Source organism: Cnephaeus nilssonii (genome assembly GCF_951640355.1).
Source record: "Cnephaeus nilssonii genome assembly, chromosome: 1".
Lineage (NCBI taxonomy): Eukaryota > Metazoa > Chordata > Mammalia > Chiroptera > Vespertilionidae > Cnephaeus > Cnephaeus nilssonii.
The window spans coordinates 17,423,370-17,446,647 of record NC_137072.1 but is presented as its reverse complement, the minus strand read 5'-3'; the positions used below and the strand labels follow the sequence as shown (position 1 = coordinate 17,446,647).

Here is a 23,278-nt window from a genome sequence, read left to right as displayed (position 1 = left end):
CTGGTGGAATGCGCGGGTCCCTCTGGCACTGCGGAGCTGCGTGCCCTGGGGGCGGAATGCGCACTGCCAGGAAGAGGCCTTTGCACAACTGGCCCGAAAGAGGAAGCACAGAAAGCACTGAAATAAACACTTAGAAAGACGGTTTTGAAAGAAATCCGGTTCTTGGGCTCCTATCCAGCTGTCTTCTGGCCCCAAATCCCTTTGCCAGTTTCCACTAATATACTGAGGCGACAAAGAAGGTCAATTCTCCAGAGGACACTCCTTAGAAGAGGGGGCGCTTGGCGCAAGTAAGGGAGGGATGAGCCAGGAAGGCACAGCTTTACCAGAATTTAAAAACAGCAGACAAACAGCAATAACAACACCTCTTTCCTCGGGGTTATCAAGGTCGCAGTGCAGTGCAAGTAAGAGGAAATGAGGTACAAATGCAATGAGGAGGACAGATCAGCCCCGACTGTTCACAGTCGTGCTGCATCCGTGTTTCTCTGCTTGAGTCTCCAACCAGGCGCCCCCCTTGCACCTCATGCAAAGCAGCCGCAAGCGCCCCACGTCTGCGCGCGGCGGGGGAAGGGCAGGGCTGACACCACTTCCTCCCTGAGGCTGCAGACCTGAGCCCGGTGCAGCCTAGTGCACTTCGTCGCGTTCCCCTACGGTGTCCCGAGGCCGACCCCGTGCCCTGCCCGCACCCCCGCCAGGTCCCCGTACAGCCTTGAAGGTAAGCGGTGCCAGCCGGCCTGGGAGCAATGGGAGCTGCAGCCTGGACCCTGGGGAAGTCACCTCACCTCGGTTCAGGACCCTGGGTCCCAGGCCCGACCCAGCTTTCCTGAGGGGGAGCCCCCACCCCCTCTTGGACCGGCTCCCCAAGGTCCCACCACAGATGTCCGCACTTGACCCAGCTCCATGGGAGTTTGGGGCTGAGGCTGGACTTCCCCGCGCCCGGTTTCATCAGCTCTGACTGCTTTCCTGCCCAGAAAACTGCTACAAGTTCCCAGGAGGAACCAAGAGGAATGTGCATCAGGTCCAGAAGCCCCGCCGACTGGAAGGGATTCCTGGGGCATTTCTGGACGCTGTAGGTTAAATGCAAGTCCTGTAGAATTTGAGGTTCCTTCCTTGAAAACTTTCAGACAACTGTTTCTTCTTTTTAAAAATAACTTTTCTTCTGAATTATTGTCCTTTTCGTCTTAAACTAAGATAGAGGGAAAATAGGGACACCAGGCAGAGGTTTGTAATGTGGCTTGGAAATTAATGTCCAGAGTGTGGTTTTATAGCATGAAGGGAATGAGTAAGAGGCCTTATATCCTGGAGGGCCTCAGCGCAGGGGCTCCACTGAAAACTTTGCTCGGTGTACCTCTCATTTTCCTCTGGGGAGGGGCTTCTTATTATTCATACCATGTGGAAGGATAACTGTGCTGTTTCCTAGACATTCACAGCAAAGGGGTTCAAAAAGAACATGTAATGTGTCCCTTAGAGAAAGAGAAATAGAAATAGAGTAGCAGAGGAAAGTAAGTAACATAGAGGGAAAGGGCACATGAGTTTATTACTCCCCAGGGTATTGTTCCTGGTGGTATGATGTGGCTTAAACAAGGCAAGGGTGCTAGGCTACTTCTAACTTTAAAGTCTAGGCCTTTGAATGGAAATTCAGAGAGAGAGCCTTTGTCCCCTTGCATGAACCCCCAGTGGCAATTTTCCTCTGGCCTCACTGAAATACTGGAACGGCACATGGGCGTTCTAACAGGAATGCTGGCTGGTAAAATCAGCCGAGGTTCCACTAAGAAAGCTGTCATGTTTTCCAAATGGTATTTCCTGCCTGTTAAATGTGGTGAAAGGTCAAAGAAATTTAACATAATCTTCAGACCAACAGTACGTAATAATTTTTACAATACTACTAATATTTGTGTCTTTTCTGGGTATTTGGGAGACTTGGGTTCATCTCTGCCTTTAACTAGAACAAGTATGACCTTGAATAAGTTGCTTTAACCTCTCTGGACCTGAGATACTTTACCAGTAAAGTGAGATTATTGCACTACATTATGTCTGTCATTAAAATAGCAGTTAGGGAATTTCTATAATTCTTTGAATTTGTCCTGTGTGGAATGTTGATAAAGTTGGAATTGCTGATCACTAACCAAAAAGAATGCAGAAAATAATAATGATAACAGATTTTGTTAGATTCTGAAATATCAATAGTTTAGAGCAGGCATCCTCAAACTACGGCCCGCGGGCCACATGCGGGTGTTGTTGCCGTTTTGTTTTTTTACTTCAAAATAAGATATGTGCAGTGTGCATAGGAATTTGTTCATAGTTTTTTTTAAACTATAGTCCAGCCCTCCAACGGTCTGAGGGATAGTGAACTGGCCCCCTGTTTAAAAAGTTTGAGGACCCCTGGTTTAGAGGCCTTTTGTTTCTCTGAATATAGTCAATTTCTGGCCTAGATGGCAAATTTCTGTTCTGTTGAAAAACTGAGTTGATGTGCCCAAGTTTGGACACATCAATATTAAATTTCAAAATTCTTCAATTATTATTTCTTTAGAACTATAACTTTGTAATATGGATGACTTTATGATTTAGTTACTTTAAATCTTAAACACAATACTTACTAAGTGATGTTAGTATCCATTACATTTTCTGTATTTTTATATCCTAAGAATGTATACTAATTGCCCACTTTTTTTGCCTTTTTTCACTTATAAATAAAATTTTCTAGATATCTTCATATTATTCTTCCAGTAAGCTTTTTATAAAATTCATTGCTATAAATGACTGTTTAATATGCCACTTTGAATTTTTTTAACCATCCTACTTTCAAAAAAGCATTATTATTTTCACTTATTTGTAATACTCCTCAACCTTATTTAATTATTTTTATACCGAACACTTTTAGTGATTCCACAAATATTATAATAAATTAAATTTGCATTTTATAGTCTATCACACCAAAATCAATTTTATAGAACCTCATGCATTGATTTATAGGCAATAGAATGATCTTAGTAATTCTCACCTAAAAATACAACAATCCTTATTAACATAATTAATATTTTAGTGTGGAAAATATGTACATATTTTATATTAGTCCTGTCATCCTAACTGGCAAGTAACTTAAAGTTTAAGTATTTGTTATACATTTGAGTACATAATAAATGCCAGGATGTAAGGCATTGGTATATTGGTTTTATAGTAAATTGGTTTATATGTATTAGAGTTATAATAATTATGAGATGAATGGCTTTTAGAGGAAACTGCTATATATTTATAAAAGCACCAATTAGATTTCTTTTGAGAAGAGAGGACAGCAGCACTAAGGTTTGGCATTTAATGAGCTATAAGCAGTTTGAGGAGCTAGACTGTACATGAGATGTGACAAGTCAGGGCCTGAGGACCGCTTCTAGGACTAGAGGCTGTGACCTGCCACCACTGCTTCCTTATCGCCTCGCCACATTGCTGGCACCAGAGTTAGGGCTCCACACGTGTTTGCTAAAAGTACAGAAACGGTGTCAGTCCCACCTCTGGGTTGTCCCATCACAATGTCACAAGGGCAGCTGGCCCTGTGGGCACCAACCCTGAGACATGAGCAGGCAGAGGTGACACACCACGCCAAAGCTCCACTCCTCTGTGTGTCTTCTGAAGCTTGAATTCATGACCCCATTTCCAAACATTTCATGTGTTACAGAAAACCAGAGAAGAACCAAGCAACACTTAGAGAGATGGAGTTACATTTATTATTATTATTATTACTATTATTATTGTTGTTATTGTTACACTGGGCCCAGAGGAAAATGTCTCTCAAATTCTGGGCCCCGTCACACAGGAAGTTTCCTGTATTTATACCTTTTTACCCTCTTTGTCTCCCAAATATGGGACTCTGTTCCGGTCCCCTTTGCAAGTTCTTAAAGAGCCCCTATGTACTGGGGCTTTGAGACCTCAACCAAAGGCTTGGCCTAGTGCCAGCACTGATAACTTCGTCCAGGGAAGGCTTAATGGCCTCTCTGAAATGGGAGTAGTCTTATTTTCCTTATTATTTAAGCAAGCAAGTATTTGCAGAAGCCAAATAGCAGGGTTAAAATTTTAAACAGCAGTTTTTATATAAGATGGATGCTTCCCATGAACATTGACTATGCACTTGAACCATTAAGACTCATAAGAGCTTTTTTCTTTATTTTTTGTCAACGCAGTCAGATGGTAGTAGTAAATAATAATTATAGCTTATATGCTGTACCAGACTTGCCCTAACTAATTTAGATGCATCATTTCATTAGTCCCCACATCCTGGGCTTATACTATTGAAAAAATGAAAGCACAGAGAGGTTAAGAAGATTACACAGGGAGTCGGAAGCACAGTTGACCTTTCAGCTGAGTCAGTCTGATATCAGCTCTGGAGGTGCTATCCTAGGGATAAGGACTTAAATGATGGAAAAACATGGACCTTTCTGTGGGGTCAGGGAAGGGAAGACTACAGGAAGATAACGAAGCAAATAACTTGCCTTATTAGTGCTCTTTTTTTATTTAATCCTCACCCGAGGATATGTTTTCATTGAGTTTAGATAGAAACATCAATCGGTTGCCTCCTGTACGAAACCTGACTGGGGATTGAACCCAAAACCGGGTACGTGCCCTAACCTGAATCCAATCCAAGACCTTGGGTTGCACAGGTCGACACTCCAACCAACTGAGCCATACCAGCCAGGGCTCCTTGTTAGCTCCTCTGTTTAGTTAGGTTCTTCTTAGTGGGAAGACAAGATAGTATAATCAGTTGTGAAGTTATTATCTTTTTATGTTTTTTGAAAAAATAATCTTCTTTGGCAGCAATCATGTGTTTTTGTTACCTTTTTTAAAATTTAAATTCTTTATGGTTTAAAGTATTACATGAGTCTCCTTTTTACCCCATTGACCTCTCCCCAATCGCCCCCATCCTCTAGCACAGTGATGGCGAACCTATGACTTGCGTGTCAGCACTGACACGCGTAGCCATTTCTGATGACACACGGCCGCTGAGGCGGCCGCATGCCGAGGATGAAACATTTGCTGCTCCTGAGGATGAAACATTTGCGACTAGAGTCTTGGAGTTAGCTCCAAGACACTAGTCGCAAATGTTTCATCCTCCCCTATTAGACACTCTGTGCCGGAGGTCTATAGGCCAAAACAACAGAAGCCTGGCACAGAGCGTCTAGTTCTGGGACTTCCGGTTAAGCCGGGATCTTTGCCCTCACTTCCGCCGGCAGAGCAGGGAGCAGTGGAACGCAGAGGGGGACGCATCTCTGGGGGCCCTGCCATTACCAGTAACCAAATAACAGTTAACCACAGCAACCATTATCTACTGTTTTGGGATTTCTAATCCATCATTACTGAGATAAGTGAGGGGGAGGCTGGGAGAGGCGAGGGTTTGTGGCGTGCTATGGGTGCCGTTTCCCGCCATTAGAAATAGCAGCAGCCATTTTAATTCACATAAGGAACACCATCTTGCTCCATAGTGCAGACTCCATTTCACCACTATTACTGCTGTGCATCCTTATTAACCCCTATTTCTGCTTATTAACCCTGCCCTTTCCTAAAAGACAGTTATATGCACCATTTTGTGGTTAGTTAGGCTAGTTAACCCCTAATTGCCTGCAGGCCTAACAAGCTATCTATAATTCTATCTTCTGTCACTGCCCCCCTGATGGAGAACCCAAAAAATAAAAAACTAAGGTTAAGTAAAGGAAGTGGTAGTAGCAGTGGCTGACCCTTTCAAGAGACATGGACCAAGATGTATGGCTTTATTTTCTTTTTTTATTTTATTTATTTATTTTTTAAATAAATCTTTATTGTTCAGATTATTACAATTGTTTCTCCTTTTCCCCCCCCCCCATATCTCCCCATCACCCGGTTCCCTCCCCCCACATTGTCCTTATCCATAGGTGTATGATTTTTGTCCAGTCTCTTCCCATACCCCCCACACAGACACCCCTTTCCCCCTGAGAATTATTAATCCACTCCCATTCTATGCCTCTGATGCTATTATGTTCACCAGTTTATTCTGTTCCTCAGATTTTTAATTCACTTGATTTTTAGAATCACTTGTTGATAGATATGTATTTGTTGTTCATAATTTTTATCTTTACTTTTTTCTTCTTTTTCCTCTTTTTAAAGAATACCTTTCAGCATTTCATATAATACTGGTTTGGTGGTGATGAACTCCTTTAGCTTTTTCTTATCTGTGAAGCTCTTTATCTGCCCTTCAATTCTGAATGGTAACTTTGCTGGGTAGAGTAGTCTTGGTTGTAGGTTCTTGCTATTCATCACTTTGAATATTTCTTGCCATTCCCGTCTGGCCTCCATAGTTTCTGTTGAGAAATCAGCTGACAGTCGTATGGGTGCTCCCTTGTAGGTAACTAACTGTTTTTCTCTTGCTGCTTGTAAGATTCTCACTTTGTCTTTTTCCTTTGGCATTTTAATTATGATGTGTCATGGTGTGGTCCTCTTTGGATTCCTCTTGTTTGGGGTTCTGTGCACTTTCTGAACCTGTAAGTCTATTTCTTTCACCAGGTGGGGGAAGTTTTCTGTCATTATTTCTTCAAATAGGTTTTCAGTATCTTGTTCTCTCTCTCTGGCACCCCAAAAATTCGGATATTGGTACGCTTAAAGCCATCCCAGAGGCTCCTTATGCTATCCTCACACTTTTGGATTCTTCTTTCTTTCCGCCTCTATGGTTGGGTGTTTTTTTCTTCCTCATATTCCACATCTTTGGTTTGACTCTTCGGGTGCGGTGGTCTACTCTGTATATTCTTTATTTCAGACAGTGTATGCATAATTTCTGACTGGTCCTTTTCCAATTTTTTGGTATTCTCATTTAGGTCCTTTAAGGTCTCTTCAAGTTTCTCAGCGGTTTTTAGAAGATTCTTGAGTAACCTTATAAATGTGGTTCTGAACACTGTGTCGTCCATTAGTTTGCTTTCATCTATCTCTTCTACTTGTGACATACTTTGATGTCTCCACATTTTGGCTGCCTCCCTGTGTTGATGGAGTGGCTTTGTGTGGTCGGTGACCTATAGGGGCCAGTAGCTCAGCTTCCCCAATCACCCTAGGTGGTCGCTCTTGGTACTCCCCTTTGTGGGCTGAGTAGAAAGTCTTGGTGTAGTTAAAAGCCCTGATTGCTGTTGGTACACTGGGAGGAATTGATCTCCGGTCCAATTGGCTGTGAGGACCTGCTGTGTCTATAACGGAAGAATTGCTGTGCTGGAGACACAGTAGAGCTTTGGTGCTCACTGAGTCTGCCTCTTGAATGTGTCCCTTGTGAGAGTGGTTGAAATCTGGTGTCGTCCACACCAACAGAAAAGTCACTCTCACTCTCCGACCGATGGCCGAGAGTCCCGTAGGCGTCTGGTTCCCCCGCGTGTCCCCAGAAACTGGAGTTCAGAGTGGTTGGGATTGTTGGTATCACTGGCGGGAGTTGATCTCCAAGCCAGTTGGCTGTGAGGATCAGCAGTGTCTCCACTGGGAGAGCTTCTGTGCTCAGCTTGGATGGGGCGGAGTCTCAGGGTGACGCAGACAAGCTTTGGTTTCCCGTCTGCTCCGCCCTAAGAGGGGCGGTTTCTCAGTGCCCAAATTAATGGCTGCGCGCCTCTGAGAGAAGGCAGCTTTCGAGCCTCTCCCACTGCCTAACAGACCAGTTTCTCCCCAGCTGGGGCTGGATTTCAGTGCAGACCAGAGGTTTTGTTTTTCTCCCGAATGAGAAATCCAGTCACTGGGAGGGCTGTGCTCAGCTTGGATGGGGCGGAGTCTCAGAATGGCGCAGACAAACTTGGTTTCCGTCCCCACCGCCCTAAGAGGGCAGGTTTCTCTGTGCTCTAATCAATGGCTGCGTGCCTCTGAGAGAAGGCAGCTTTTGAGCCTTGCCCGCTGCCAAACAGACCAGTTTCTCCCCGACCGCAGCTGGATTTCAGTGCAGTCGGGAGGTTTTGTTTTTCTCCCAAACGAGAAAGCTAGCCACGCAGCGTCTGCTGCCCTCCCTCTCCGCGCGCTGTGAGCAAGCCTGCCGCGTATTCAGCCGCCCGCCCTTTCCGCGCTCACGGATCTCCGTACCTCCACAGCTCCTGAGGCTCAGCGTCCCCCTCTCTTTTTTTCTCTAGTTGTAGGTTTTCCACTCTGCCAGCTTTCCAGTGTTTCTGGATGGTGTGCGCTCTGTTTTTCAGTTGTAGTTTCAAAATTGTTGTGGCAGGCAACAATTAGGTGTTTACCTTATGCCACCATCTTGGTTTCTCCGAGATGTATGGCTTTATAGAAAAAAATGGTAGATCATTTTGCGTTCTATGTACTGAAACGGTAGTAAGCAGAACATGGAATATAAATAGACATTTTGAAACTAATCATTCCCAGCTCTTGAAAAAAAGTGAGGATGAAAAGAAGGAATACATTTCCAGGCAGCTACACCTTTATAAGAGCCAATCTAATTCCATCCTTAAATTTATGAAAGGCTCTACAAATTTAACATTTGCAAGTTTGAGCATTGCTCACTCTATAGCTCAGCATGGAAAAGCGCTCAGTGAGGGAGAATTTATTAAAGAAACTCTCCTAAGATGTGCACCAGTTCTATTTCACGATATGCAGAATAAAGATGCAATTATTAAGAGAATATCTGAGTTACCACTCAGTAGAAATATCATAAAAGACCGAATAATGAGACTGAACACAAACGTACAACATCAATTAAAGAGAGACATAAGGAAGTGTAAATATTTTTCCATCTCTCTTGCTGAAACTACTGATGTCACATCACATGCTCAGTTGGCCATTATTGGTCGATATTCTGATGGTCTCACAATGAGAGAAGAGTTGATAAAGTTAGTATCAGTGTCAACAAGTAAATCAGGAAGCGAAATATGTAAGGTTGTTATACAAACATTTCGTGACCTAAGCATTGATATCTCTAAAGTTGTGTCAGTGACGACAGATGGGGCACCAAATATGGTGGGGGAAAAAGTCGGATTTGTCAAATTGTTTACAAAAGCTATTGGACATCTGATTGTGCCTTTTCATTGTATTATCCATCAGGAGGCTTTATGTGCCAAGGCAGGATTCACCGACTTCAACGACTTAATGTCAGTTGTTACAAAAATAGTTAATTTAATAGCTGCTCGCCCCCTTCACAAGCGAGAATTTTCGGCACTTTTACTGGAGGTTGATTCCACCTACAGTGGACTGCTGATGTACAATAATGTAAGATGGCTTAGCCGAGGCAAAGTTCTTGAGCGCTTTGTGGAGTGCTTTGAAGAAATTAAGGTATTTCTTGACGATAAGGATCTGGGAAACTTTCCTCAGCTTAATGATGATAAGTGGGTCAACACCCTGATGTTTTTTACAGATCTCTCTGTTCATATTAATGAACTGAACTTAAAGTTACAAGGTTTTGGCAAAAGTACTGATGTTATGTTTGGATACATAAAAGCTTTTGAAAGTAAAGTTAAAATTTTCAAGCGAGATGTAGAAACTAAAACTGGTAAGTATTTTCCTCGAGTAACAAAGTATTTTGAGAAGGCCAGTGCAGCGAAATAATGTTTTTTCCTCAAAGTGACACACTACCCGAGTTATGCTCAGTTTTTTGGCGAAGTTTGACACATCAAGCTCAAAAGGTTGCCCATCACTGTTATAGGGTCCTGTAGGCCATTTAAAAATCCTTAGCTTTTACTCAGATTGAAATTGAGGGACTACTGTGGGATTCTGAGAAGAGGAGTAACCTGATCTGCCTGACATTTAAAAGTCTCACCTCCACTTCTTGAGAATAAACTGGCAGGAGCAAGGATGAGAGCAAGGAACCCATTAGGAAGCTTTGGGAATCAGCATATTTTTTAAGGTAGAACCAACAGGATCTCCTGACAGAGTGGATGATGTGCAGAGTGAGGGAATGAGGAGTCAAAGCTTTTGGCCAAAACACCTGGAATGATGGAATTGTCATCAACATGGGGCTGTTGGGGGAGAGACAACAGAAATTCACTTTTGGATGTGGATATGATGCATCAATTGGTAGTAACTATTTGCTTATTATATATAATGCTAAGGTAGTCAGGCTAAGTTAACTATTTGAGACGATGCTATTATTATTCTCGTTTTAAGAAATTGTGACCACAGAACCAGCTTAAACTGGTCCTTTGCTGTTTATAACTAGACTTGAAATGAAATTTAAACCTTGTTTACACCATTTACAGGTAAACACTCCTCACAAGTAACACTTGTGCACTAGTAACTACTCTCCACCCCCCTACCCCCGCCCATGGATCCAAAATGCCCATATGACTAGAACCTGAACCCCAGAACCCTTTCTGAAGCAAAGTGTCTACTGTCCGGGATGATCTGGTGCTGAAGCCCCTTAAATCTTGCCACTTGACCAGCGGGACAGATTTGGGGCGAGCCCTCTGTCTTCTTGCCGGTTAACTCATAAATAAAAGCTCTTTATTTTCTTACAAGCCGATGTCAATGGTATTGGCTTCTATGCATGCTGAGCAGCAAGCCCTTGCTGATAACAAAATTAGAAATGAGAGATTAGAGAGTTTAAGAAATTTGCTGAAGATTACAAAGTGTAAGAAATGGGACATAAAACCAGATCTTGGGAATCCTAAAGCTTTTACCATTCTTTCAAAACTTATTGGAAGGGATGACCAATAATAGATAAAATCAGAATATAGTCAGCTAATCAGTAATAATCCACCTCCATTAAACTCAAGACAATAAAAATTATTTTTAATAAATGGAAGAATAAGAAATGAGTAGTGAGAAGCTCCATATTCATACATGAATTTAAAACCAGTAACATGGGCATCATGCAAGACAAGGTTTCTATGATTATGAGTTTAACAGCAGTATTCTAAGGAATGGAGGATAAGACCTTTTCCACAAAGGAGCTTTTATGCCTAGAGTTTAAGATATTTATATTTTCAAAACCTAAGGCCAGTTTTGGAAGACAGGGGAGCTTCCTCCTTGCACAGCTAGATTTCAAATGGATGCAAGTGCTGGAGCTGGGCTAAAGGCTCACTAGTAGCTCCTGAAGAACGTTAAGTGGCACTATTGTGGTATTTGGAAAAATGAAATGGTTATTAGAGAGTAGCTACTGAGATCATTTGTTTTAGTTATAATAGGTATCAAAGCAATGTAATTGTTTTAATAGAATGCTGCTTAATTCATTGACTACCATTTAATAGCCTAAGTTTTTCACAGGGCAAAAGTCCAGTTTTTAATTAAGTGCATTATTAGGATTTCAGCTCAAAAAGAAAAGAACAAATTAGTTATTTGGCAGAAAAAAATACCACAAAATACTTTTCAGGTGATTTAAAAGGTATTACCTCAGTTAAATTACTGATTAAGTAAATTTAGTTAATGTCACTATATTTTTAGTATTTACAAACTTTCATCTCTGCTGATAATATCAAATTCACAACTGACAGCTCAATGAGATGTAGTATTGGTTGGTTCTGGTGTTTTTAGGGGAATGATTTCCTTTTGATTAAATTCCATTAACAATGTGGCTGGGCAACCAAGACAGTTGTTTTTTTTAAAGTTCATTTATTGATTTTAGAAACAGAGAGGAAATTAGAGAGAGAGAGAGACAGAGAGAGACAGAGACAGAGACAGAGAAAGAGAGAGGAATATTGATTTGTTGTTCCATTTATTTATGCGTTCATTGGTTGCTTCTTATATGTACCCTGACCGGCGACTGAAACCACAACCTTGACATTTTGGGGATGACACTAATCAACTAAGCTACCTGGTCAGAGCTCCAAGACAATTTCTTAATTTTACTAATGCTGTGGCATTTTATTTCTCTTACTAGAGGCCCGGTGCATGAAATTCATGCACGGGAGGGGGGCTGTCCTTCAGCCTAGCCTGCTCCCTCTCCAATCTGGGACCCCTTGAGGGATGTCCGACTGCCCACTGGGATCGGGCCTAAACGGGCAGTCGGACATCCCTCTCACAATCCAGAGCTGCTGGCTCCCAACTGCTTTATTATATAGGACTAGAGGCCTAGTGCACGAAATTTGTGCACAGGGGTGTGTGTCCCTCAGCCCAGCCTGCACCCTCTCCAATCTGGGACATCCCTCTCACATTCCAGGACTACTAGCTCCCAACTGCTCACCTGTCTGCCTTCCTGATTGCCCCTAACCACTTCTGCCTGCCAGCCTGATCACCCCCTAACCACTCCCCTGCCAGCCTGATTGATGCCTAACTGCTCCCCTGCCAGCGTGTTTGCCCCTAACTGCCCTCCCCTGCAGGCCTGGTCCCCGCCAACTGCTCTCCCCTGCAGGCCTGGGTTCCTCCCAACTTGCCCTTCCCTGCAGGCCTGGTCATCCCCAACTTCCCTCCTCTGCCGGCCTGGTAACCCCTAACTGCCCTCCCCTGCAGGTTTGATCGCCCCCAATTGTCACCCCTTGCAGGCCTAGTCCCTCCTAACTGCCCTCCCCTTCTGGCCATCTTGTGGTGGCCATCTTGTGACAACATGGGGGCAGGATCTTTGACCACATGGGGGCAGCCATCTTGTGTGTTGGAGTGATAGTCAATCTGCATATTACTCTTTTATTAGATAGGATAGAGCAGTGGTCGACAAATTGCGGCTTGCGAGCCACATGTGGCTCTTTGGCCCCTTGAGTTTGTGGCTCACGAGCCGTGGTTTGTCGACCACTGCTTTAGGACAATGATTTGGGTGATACCTTAGAGCAGTGGTGGGCAAACTGTGGCTTGCAAGCCACAAACTCAAGGGGCCAAAGAGCCGCATGTGGCTTGCAAACTGCAGTTTGCCGACCACTGGGATAGAGGCCTGGTGCATGGGTGGGGGTTCCCTTGGGGCATGGGGTGGCCTGAGCTAGGGGCCTATGGTGGTTTGCAGGCCAGCCACACCCACTGGCAACCCAAGCGGAGGCCCTGGTATTTGGGATTTATCTTCTACAATTGAAAGTTTGTAGCCAGGAGCAGAGCCAAGCCTTCTGCTCGCTCTGTGGCAGCAGCCATTTCTGTTGGAATTTATTTATTTTCTATAATTGAAACTTTGTAGCCTTAAGTGGAGGCCTGGGCCTGTGCGGAAAGCTAGGCTTCCTCCATCACAGGGGAAACCCAAGCCTCCCTCCTGCTCTCTCTGTGGCCGCAGCCATCTTGGTTGGGTTAATTTGCATACCCGCTCCTGATTGGCTGGTGGGTGTGGCTTGTGGGTGTAGTGGGGTGATGGTTAATTTGCATATTACTCTTTTATTAGATAGGATTGTTAGCAACAAAGAGAAATGAAGTTGCAGGAGCCTGGAATGTGGGGAAATGCAGTGAAATGCTGTGAAAAGATGGTTCATAAGAGCATTAACTTTATTTTGTGGGGTTTTTTATTATAAAATTTTTAAAAATTTTTCTTTCAATTAACGTTGACATACAATATTACATTCATTTCAGCTGTATAACATAGTGATTAGATACTTATATACCTCATGAAGAGAGAAGCTGAAACATCCAGTGGCTCTCTACACTGACTGTCAGAGCTGAGAAGCCCTCCTGCTTCTGGGGAGGTTTCAGAGGGGCATAGTTACCTACACACTTCAGTTGAATGAAACTCTGCTCAACATTCATAAATGGAACTGCTTTTTACAATCCAACACATTATCTGTTGAGGGCCAACCCTATGCTACTGTTGGGGAGCACGTGGCCCCCTAACCTCAAAAAGTTTCTAATCCAGTGGGTGAGACAAACCTGTCAATGAACACATTGCAATGTGTCACGTGCAGTGATAGGTATAGAAATAATATGGCAAAGAGAGCGCTTCTAGGGAAGGCATTATATGGGGGTGACCAAGAGGCACTTTGAAAGATAAAGGTATTTCCAGGTGGTCCAGTGGAAGAAGGTAACTGTAGGCACCACGTGGGAAATAGGTTAGCAGTACTGTACTAGAGCACAAAGTACAGTGGGAAAGGAAATGAGGATATTCTGATTTAACACTTGGTTAGTAATATTCAGATTATATTCATATGGTACAGTCACCACAATCATCATATTTGAGTCAAATGCTTAGGCGCTTGTCATAACACAACTGGAGCACCCTGGAGCAGCACTCTCCAATGGGAGTGTAATGCACACCACAGGGATAACTCAACATTTTCAAGAAGCCACATTAAAAAGAAAAAAGACACAAGTGACATTAATCTTAGCAATAACCTTTATTTAATATATATCCAAAATGATCATTTAATTGATATTATTTATAATAAATTGCATTAAATTTAAGTATTATGAAAATTATTGATGACCTCTTTTGTTCTTTTTTTTTTTTTACATTAAATCTTCCAAACCCAGTGGGCAGTGCAACTCTAGAAAATTGCACCAATATTGTATCCTAACTATGTGTTTATTATTCAACTGCATGGAAGATACTAGATAAATTATGAAATAATTTTCTATTGGTATGAGGCCTGTTGCTGGAACCCAATTTTAATTCATGTTTAAACCTATACCCAGAATGCTTTATTAGCCTTCTCGCAACAAAAACTAACAACCTCCAGTTGTTATTGCTTACTTTTCATTCTCTCTCCCCAGCTCCCTCTGCACTAATTGTTGGATTCCACCTCATAATAACAGGGACTAACAAAGAAGGGAACTAAATGGTAGAGCTACATGTCATAAACCCACATCCGTCAAAATGTGATCTGTTGCCCTAGACAACAGCAGTTGTCAACCTTTTTTTTTTTTTTTTTTTGGTTCCACCTACTAGTTCAGAAGAATAGCATCCCCTCATCTACAACAACTCTCTTTGCACTGGTTCCCAGCTCCAGAAACACACCTTTTCTTTGGAGAAGGGGTTGTGATAAGGTTTGGAATGTGTAGTTGGAGGTGCCATGGGTATGGTCTGAACAGTCTCAGAGACATTCTGATCCTATTCCTCTCTTGTTCAGAATGGTTAAGAATCTCTGTTATAGTGTTTCTAGATGTCCTTCCCACATCTTAGTCTTTAAAAATGTGCCTGGTCGACAAAAAAAATGTAAGTCCAACTCGCTGTCCATGTACACAGAAATGCAGCAGACAGAAATAACTAACCAGTGTAGACTTGGGAACATGTGTGTCTCTTGTGTGGGTACAAGTAAGTGACTGACATTTGTCTCCACTTCTGATTTTAGAGGAGTAATCCTATCTAATAAAAGAGTAGTATGCAAATTGACTGTACCACTGCTACAACCATAAGCCATCCCCACCAGCCAATCAGGAGCGAGTATGCAAATAAACCCAACCAAGATGGCTGTGGCCACAGAGTGAGCAGGAGGCTTGGGTTTCCCCAGCAATGGAGGAAGACAAGCTTCCCACACACCCTGGCTGGCCCTGGACTCCACTCAAGGCTACAAAGTTTCAATTATAGAAGATAAATAAATCCCAGATACCAGGGCCTCCGCTTGGGTCACGGGGGGGGGGGGGGGGGGGGGGAGGAGGTGGCCAGCCTGCAAACCACCACAGACCCCTCATCCAGGCCACCCCACACCCCAAGGGAACCCCCACCCTGATCTGGGATACCCTTCAGGGCAAACCAGCTGGCCCCCACCTGTGCACCAGGCCTCTATCCTATCTAATAAAAGAGTAATATGGAAATTGACTGTCACTCCAACACAAGATGGCTGCCCCCATGTGGACACAAGATGGCCACCACAAGATAGCCAGCAGGGGAGAGCAGTTGGGGGAACCAGGCCTGCAGGGGAGGGCAGTGAGGGGTGACCAGGCCTGCATGGGAGGGCAGTTAGGGGCTGATCAGGCCTGCAGGGGAGCAGTTAGGCATCAATCAGGCTGGCAGGGGAGTGGTTAGGGGCTGATCAGGCTGGCAGGTAGAAGCAGTTAGGGGCAATCAGGAAGGCAGACAGGTGAACAGTTGGGAGCTAGCAGTCCTGGAATGTGAGAGGGATGTCCCAGATTGGAGAGGGTGCAGGCTGGGCTGAGGGACACACACCCCTGTGTACGAATTTCGTGCACTGAGCCTCTAGTCCTATATAATAAAAAGCTAATATGCAAATCAACCAAATGGCAGAACCACTGGTTGTTATGATGCACACTGACCACCAGGGGGCAGATGCTCAACACAAGAGCTGCCCCCTGGTGGTCAGTGCGCTCCCACAGTGGGAGTGCTGCTCAGCTAGAAGCCAGGCTCATGGCTGGCAAGCACAGCGGCGGTGGTGGGAGGCTCTCCTGCCTCTGCGGCAGCGCTAAGGATATCCGACTGCCGGCTTAGGCCCACTGCCCTCATCCCCAAGGGGTCCTGGGTTGCAGGAGGATGCAGGCTGGGCTGAGGGCCCCCTCCCTCCCCCACAGTGCATGAATTTCATGCACTGGGCCTCTAGTATAGTAATAAAAATGATAATGATGATTACAATAATAGCTGAGATTAGTATCACTAATATCATTTTATATGTGCCAGACACTAATCACTTTATAGGCACCAACATATCCTTGTGAGGTAGGGACTGTTTTCATCACCATTTTACAGATGATGAAATGAAGCCAACAGAGAGGTTGAGTAACCTGCTCAGGATCACTCAGCAGCTAAATTTATTTGCCAAGTACATAGTGACACACAGTTGGGTGAAAATCCAAGATTCCACACCTCAACTCACAGTGTGATGTGAAAGACAGACCCAACCATATTAGATATGGACACATAGACACTGTAACATCAGTATGAGCAAAGTAGCCGCCACTTTCCACCTCTTCCTAATCACAATCCAGGTTTTCAGAAGGCAATGTCGCATGGTGACCGTGAGCATAGGCGTTTGAGTTAGAACTGGGCACAGTCCATTCCACACTTCACATAACTCACATGAATTATTTAACTTTTCTTGGTCTGAGTTTTATAAACTATAAAGTTAGAATAATGTCACCACATTATAGAATGGTTTTGATAATTAAATGAGATATTATAGGTGTTTGACCTGTAGTAACTGTTCCATATTTATAACTCCTACTATTCTTATTCTAAAGTAGGTGCTAATACATTTTTAATACATTTTTATTGATTTCAGAGGGGAAGGAAGAGGAAGAGAGAGAGAGAAACATCAATGACGAGAGAGAATATTTGATTAGCTGCCTCCTGCATGCACCACACTGGGGATTGAGCCTGCAACCGGGGCATGGGCCCTGACTGGGAATTGAATCGTGACCTCCTAGTTCATAGTTTGATGCTCAACCACTGAGCCATGCTGGCCAGACAATGCTAATGCATATTACTATGAGCTGGCATATATGGAGTTCTAATGCCAACCATGGCACTGTGCTGAGTACTTAAGAGAGCTGAGGTGTAAATTTTGCCCCTCTCAAAGTAGTTGAGGAGACAAAAAATAATATAAAAGGACAGATAAACTATAAGGCATCTTGTGAACTGTCAAATTAGCGATCCTAACACAGCTGCTACCAGATTTCAGACAAGGATAATTCTTCAGGGTCCATCAGTGAGCCTTAAGCTGACCTTGAGTAGTGGGTAGGACTAATGTGAGTGGAGGAAAATGGGAGAAATAGCAGAGGACATGCACATGGTGTGTACATTGGAAGAAAAATAAACTGCTTTCACTGTAAGTAAAGGTTTAATGAGCGGAAGATGTTGATGAATTTGGAGTGGTTTGTGGGGGTGGGTTGTGGATGAGCTCAGTCTGCAAATGTTTGCTCTGATCAGCTCTTATGGCTAGCTGAGGAGATGCCACAATGACTTGTACACATCACAAAATAAAGGCCATGGATCATGTAGCCTCTGCTCCTTGACCAGAAGTGCTGGCCTCCCTGTCACTCACTCCTTCACCTCCTGTCTGCCTTTTTCTGATTGACAGGACTTTCCATAATTTGTATTTAAACACTTTAGACCAGTGGTTGGCAAACTGCGGCTCTGTTGACTAATGAGTTTGCCGACCACTGACCTAGACTTTCGATTCCAAGAATTACAGGCTGTTGTTGTTCCTTGTGATTAAGCCCCTATCCCAGTGGTCGGCAAACTCATTAGTCAATAGAGCGGCATCCACGGCTCGCGAGCCGCATGTGGCTCGCGAGCCGCAGTTTACCGACCACTGCTTTCGACCAAGAGTCCTCAGACAGCCTACCAACCTGGCCATGGAACCTGCCAAGGTCCCTCTAGGCTACAGTACAGCTCCTGATCACTCTTGGGAGAGGCCTCAGGGCAGCTGTCCGTGGTGGACCGTGACAGGGAAGGCCCTGGAATGGCCCTCCACAATTTGACCCCACATTATGAAGGGACAAGAGAATAATTTTGGTTTTGGCTGGTTGTCACACAGCACAGCATCATTCATGTTGCTCAGGAACCTGCGGGGACAGCCAGCCAGTGGTGCCGGGGGTTCAGATTCTTTACCTAGAGGCAAAGATGCTGAGAAAAACAGGATATTGCTTAGTTAATTGAAATGTAAATGTGGAGTGTGATTTAAGTACTATGAATGTATCACCATAAAAAATGTGTTTGGGGATTTTCAGTTCAACTTAGTAAAGTTACATTGTAACAGTCACGTAAAACATAAAAACACATTAAATGTAAGACACATACACTTCTGGAAGATGAATTTCACTCTGTATCTGGTGATTCAGCTCTTTGGGGTTCTTGAGGTTTGGAGGTGTATTTTGTTTTGTGTGTGTGTGTGTGTGTGTGTGTGTGTGTTGGTATTTGTGTGTTTTAAGTCAAGGGTTAATTTCCATGCCAGGTTAATCAATAATTTTTCTATGGATCTAAACCAGTTTGGGTGGAGTCAGTTCTTTGCAGGAGCAATTTGCCCCAAATCCATGAGGGTTGCTCCTGGATTACAATAGGATAGTACTTGGTGCTACAGTTTCTTTTTCATTTTTATCATATTGCCCGGCTCACTGCTGCGTACATTTGCACAAATGATTCAGTGAGTATATTCTAATTGAATGTGCATTTGGATTTGGTGTGGGGGGGAGGGGAGGGAAAGGAGTCCTTTAGGAATTAAAAACACTCTGCTCTCAATAGTATCCATTAAAAATAGTGACTCACACTACACAAAACTAACTCAAAATGCATCATAGACCTAAATGTAAGAGCTAAAATTATAAAATTCTTAGAAGAAAGGATTAAGAGAATATCGTTATGACCTTGGATGAAGCAATAGTTTCTTAAATATAATACCAAAAGCACAACTGAAAAAAGAAAAAAATAGATAAGTTGGACTACATCCAGCATTAAAACTTTTGTACTGTAAACAATGCCATCAAGAAAGTATAAATTTAAAAACAGCCCAAGTGCCCATCAGTAGATGAGTGGATAAAAATGATTTAGTACATTCACACAATGGAATTCTATGCAGCAATAAAAACGAAGGATCTCTTACCCTTTGAGACTGCATGGAAGGACCTGGAGAGTATTATGCTAAGTGAAATAACCCAGTCGGGGAAAAACAAGTATCACGTGACCTCATTCAGATGTGGAATCTAATGAACAAAATAAACCGATGAACAAAATAGATCCAGAGACACAGAAGCATGGAACAGACTGAAGAATCTCAGAGGGAAGGGAGGAAGGGGGGGATGGGGGTGGGAAGAGATTAATCAAAGAACTTATATGCATATATGCATAACCCATGGACATAGACAATAGTACAGTGAAAGCTTGGAGGAGGCAGGTTTGGGGTGGAGTGGGTCACTGAGGGGAAAAAAAAGGGCATCTGTAATTCTTTCAACAATAAAGATAATTTTTTTTGAAGAGTATAAAGACTAGAGACATGCACAGAATTATGAATATAATTTATAATATAGATAATACTTGATATGCAAAGCATATATCAAAAGAACTGTTGTAACAGCAACATAATAATATATTTTAAAGCTATAATGATATATTATCTAATAAGATATTCTATTTAATAAAGAGGGAATATGCTAATTGACCCTCATGCCATCACAAAGATGGCAGCACCCACAGCCAATAAGGAGGGAATATGCTAATTGACTGTCCCACCCTCAAAGATGGTGGTGCCCACAGCCACAAGATGGTGGCACCCAGTTCCCTCAGCCCCCCAGCTGCCCAGGGCAGGCCCAAGGTGCAGGCAAGCCTCGGATGGCAGCTGCCCAGCTGCCCAGGGCCACCCGAGGCTCAAGTAACCAGGGCCGGCCGAGGCTTGCACTGCCAGCAGTGGAAGCAGAGGTGTGATGGGGCATCGCCTTCCCCTGATCGCCAGGTCACCTCCCACCCTTGAGGGCTCCTCAACTGTGAGAAGGGGCAGGCCGGGCTGAGGGACCCTCCTCCAGTGCATGAATTTTCATGCACCAGGCCTCTAGTAATATATAATCCCTTTTAGAACTGGGACAGGGATATGAGTAGACTTTTCTCTGAAGAAGATATAGAAATAACTAAGCACAGGAAAAGATTCTCAACATCATTAGACAGAAATTCAAATCGAAGCCACAATGAGAACTTTTAATGACAGACACAGGTATGGCTGAGGCTGTGGAGAAATTTGAACCTTAACATACTGTTGGTAGAATGTAAAATCATTCCATATCTTTGAGAAAGTCTAGTAGTTCTTCAAAAGTTAAATATAAAGTTATCATATAGCCCAGTAGTTCCACTCCCAGGAATCCCAAGAGAATTAAAAACATATCCATGCAAAATCTTGTACACAAATGTTCATAGCAGCATAACTCATACTAACTGAAAAGTGGAAACAACCTCAATGTCCATCAACTTATGAATGAGTAATCCAAATGTCATGTTTCAGTACAATAAAGTGCTCAGCAATAAAAAGAAATGACATGCTGATGCATGTTACAGCATGGATGAACTTTGATAACATTATTCTAAGTGAAAGAAGCTAGACAGGAAAGAACACAGAGTGTATGATTCCATATATATAATATGCCCAGAGAAAGTAGAGTGGTACTTTCATAGTCCTGGGGAGGGATGGGGTGAATGGCAAGTGACTATTAAAGGGTATGGGTTTCTTTTAGGGGAGAAAACAATAAGCTAAAATTAGATTGTAGTGATGGTTGCACAACCCTGTGAATATGCTAAAAACCATTGAATTAAATGCTTTCAATGGGTGAGTTGTATGGTATGTGGATCTTATCTTTAAAAAGCTAAAGGCCTGTGTTCAAGGTGCTGCTCCCACTACTGGGAAGATGGAAAGATCCATTAGACGCAATCTGGGCTCTGGCTTCAGTACATTAAATGAAAGCATTTGGTGTGCCAGGTGATTATAAAGAAAACTGCAGTTATAGCAGCAGAGTAGGTTTTATGGGTAGACCAGGGTGATGTCTAAAAGATGAACTTGGAGAGGTTGACGGAGTTGGACTGTGGAAGAATTTAAAATCCACTTAACAGTAAAGGGTTTAGATTATATTCTACAGACAGTAGAGAACCACTGAAAAGTTTTGCTAATTGAAATGAAAAGAACAGAACTGGGTTTGGGGAAGAAAACTGGTAGCATTGTAGATACTGGATTTAAGATGGAAAGACTAGAGGTATGGAGACAAATAGTAAGCAGGTGGCAGAGTCCTGGTAACCCCTGTGGAAGAGCTGAACTAGTGTGGAAGTTGTGGAAAGAATGGTACAAGTTCAAAGGCATTAGGAAGGCTGAATTGACATGACCTACTGACTGATCAGATTGGGGACCAAGGAACTAGAAGCTGACAAGATGCCCCGGCTTTAGGTTGAGATGAATATAGGCTGAATTGGGGGAGGGGAGTGGTTGCTGTCTAGGGAAAGGACTAGTGGTGTCTCTGTGGCTCCTTCCAGAAGCAAGGCTGAGCCTGGCCATCACAAACATCCATGGCTATTGCTAGCCCGCCCTAATGGTGTTTCTTCTCCCAGCCTCTTCTTGCCTTTGTCTCATCTGCTTTCCCACTTCCTAATGTGGGACTTCTGTTTCAGTTTCACAATTCTGGTAGCTCTTTTACTTGATTCTGGCGTCTTCTGCCCAGACACCCAATCTCAGCCTCACTTCACTGCACTGTTCCGCTCCTTCCCCGGGATCTGATTTTCACCCCAAGCCCTCTGTGCTGACTTTCTTCCCAGCTCCCAAGAGAACCTCTGGCTTGACTCTTGCTGCACCACAGCCTATATTGGCAAGCCAGGGGGATGGGGATGTGCCATGTTGCCGTTGAACCTCTGGTGGGACTGCCTTGAGGAAATGCCCTGCCGATGATGGGAAGAATAAACGCAGGGTTTCAAGTGAAGAGAGAGATGGAGATAGAGATAAGTAAGATGTTTCTGCTTCACTCAGTGTCTGGGTAATAGAAATAAGGAAAATAGAAAACAAAGATCAGGGAGAATCTACCCCAAAGATAATCTGGATCACAGCTGAAATGATTAAGTCATTTTTATGAAATGGCAAATTTACTGCCACCTTTATTTCAGAAAGTAGTTAAAGCTATGCTTTTATTCATATTTATGAAATCTGAATATTTTGTACTATCTAATACCTTTATCAAGATATCCCCCTTGGACAATAGGAAGATGAATGGAATAGAATATATGAGTATTTAATGGATGGTTTCTTGGAAGTTTTATTGAGATGTTATCTGCAAAAGTCCATGAATAACTGTCTGAAGAAATTAACCAAACACAGTATCATATTTTTCTCTCAGTATTCATATCAAAACAAAGCAAAGTTGTGCTTTAATCAATATATATCTGTCTTTTATTACTGGAGAGTTACAATATTCAGGGGGAAAATGTGGTAAAATAGGTACTAAGCAAAACTCTATAATATGCTAACCCAAGGAAATTAAGACTGTATTTCATTTTATGTGTTAGATTCTGTTAAGATTATAAAAGATCAAATTCTTTGATGTTCTTTAATATATTTCTGCATTCTGTGTGACATTATTATCTACTTTATTCCTTCACTATTACTGTTCTGCTTTAATTATTGACATTGTGAAAATCTTTCATTTTTTTTCTTCAAAATTTCTTCTAAATTTGACTCTGGTTAAATTATGTATAGTATGTAACTTTCATTATGATTATTTTCTAGATAGTTTGAAATTCTTCTTTTGAAATTTTCTCTACTCCCTAAATTGTTAGGAAAATGTTCTTATAAAGATTTTTTAATTCATTTAATATTTTATTATTAATTTCTATTTTTAATATGTTTTTTATTTATTTCAGAGAGAGGAAGAGAGGGGGAGAAAGAGATAGAAATCAATGATGACAGATTATCATTGACTGGTTATCTCCTGCACGCCCCCAACTGGGGATCCAGCCCACAACCCGGGCCTGGGCCCTGACTGGGAATCGAGCCATGACCTCCTAGTTCATGGGTTGACGCTCAACCACTGAGCCACACCAGCTGGGCTAATTTATATT

At 42.9% G+C, this 23,278-nt stretch overlaps 1 protein-coding gene across 2 annotated transcripts in view; it reads left to right on the top strand.

Annotated features, from left to right (window-relative positions):
• The first annotated feature begins 421 nt into the window (after positions 1-421).
• APBB1IP (amyloid beta precursor protein binding family B member 1 interacting protein) overlaps positions 422-23,278 on the top strand; it is a 123,232-nt gene continuing 100,375 nt past the window's right edge. The window contains exon 1 of one of the 2 annotated variants that reach the window (XM_079772955.1): positions 422-712. The gene's annotated coding sequence lies outside the window, so the exon portion shown is untranslated. Of the gene's footprint in view, positions 713-1,798; positions 1,858-23,278 lie in introns of those variants that run through there. The other variant, XM_079772956.1, reaches the window with a different exon arrangement.